Genomic DNA, 1,556 nt, shown 5'->3' with positions numbered 1-1,556 from the left:
AAGAAGGATTGGCCATCCACTTCTGAAATAGCAGGCCTCTGAAAACCCTATGTACAACAGAACACATTTAGATAACAGAGATGGCAAAGGAGGTTTTTGGTCTTACTTGTTCATTTATTGTTCAACTTACAAATACACAGGAAGCAAATGAAAATATCATGACTTGGATCAGGTCCATCTTAATCTTTAAACTGATATCTCTGTTCCTTAGCGTCTTGGAGAGGTCCTGAACAGTGAAGTTTCCCAGTGTAGTAAGCCTTTTGATTTCTTGACTCCTCCTACCATGAGTGATGATTGTAGATCCAAGTAAAGTATTTTACCATTTCAAGAGTAGTTGTTGTGTTGTTTAGCGCTGTCAAGTATGACTCATAACAACTGTACAAACAACAGATCTGAACCCTGTCCTGTCCTAAACCATCCTTACCATCCCCTATCTCCTTGAGCCCATTGCTGCAGACACTGTATCAATCCATCTCACTGAGAGTTTGCTTCTTTTTTACTGACTGATCCTCTCCCTTCCTGAGTATGAAGTCACTCTACAAGGAGTAGACTCTCCTAACAAAATGTTCATTGTATGTGAGAGAGACTTTCACTATCCTTTCCTCCAAAGAGCACTCTGGATGTGTTGTTGTTGTTGTTATGTGCCGTCGAGTCGCCTGCGACTCATAGCGACCCTATGTACAACAGCCCTAAACTCCGCTCTGTCCTGTGCCAATCGCACTGTCTCTGACACTCCCATCCCAATTATCCCAGTCACTGAATCAATGCACCTCAAAGAGGGCCTTCCTCTCCTGCGCCGTCCCTCCACCCTCCCAAGCATGATGTCCCTCTCCAAGGACCGGTCTCTCCTCACTACATGTCCAAAGTAAGTTAGACGGAGGATGTACCTTTTTCAAAACATATTCGTTTGTTCTTTTGGCAGTCCACGCGCTATTCAGCACTGTTGTCCAATACCAAAATTCAAACCCATTGATTCTTCTCCTGTCATCTTTATTCAGTTTTCTACTCTCAGATGCATAGCAGGTGACTGGAAAAACTATGGCTTGGATCAGACACGACTTCATCTTTAATGTGACATCATTGCTTCTCAGTAATTTGGAGAGATCCCTGAAAGCAGACTTTCCCAAAGCTATATGCCTCCAGATCTCCTGACTTTTAGTACCAAGCATGTTGATCAAGCAAGATGAAATAAAATTCAATCTATTCTCCTCTATCATGATGCTGTCCACTGGTCCAGTGATAAGGATTTTTTGTTTTCTTGATGTTATGATATAATCCATACTGAAGAATGCAGTCCTTGATCCAATGTAGCAAGCACTCAGTCCTCCTCATTATCAAGCAAGGCTGTGTCATTTGCATGATAAAAGTTATTGATGAGTCTTCCTCCAACCCTGCTAATACATTCTTCTTCTTAAAGTCCAACTTCTAAAATGATTTGCTCAGCATACAAATTGAATTGATATGTTGTTGTTGTTTTTATGTGCCATCGAGTCGTTTCCGACTCATAGCGACCCTATGCACAACAGCTCTAAACCCTGCTCTATCCTGCGCCAACC

Source organism: Elephantulus edwardii, unplaced genomic scaffold, assembly GCF_000299155.1.
Source record: "Elephantulus edwardii isolate Elephantulus edwardi_28Jun2011 unplaced genomic scaffold, EleEdw1.0 scaffold00309, whole genome shotgun sequence".
Classification (NCBI taxonomy): domain Eukaryota; kingdom Metazoa; phylum Chordata; class Mammalia; order Macroscelidea; family Macroscelididae; genus Elephantulus; species Elephantulus edwardii.
Note: the sequence above shows the minus strand (reverse complement) of the source record.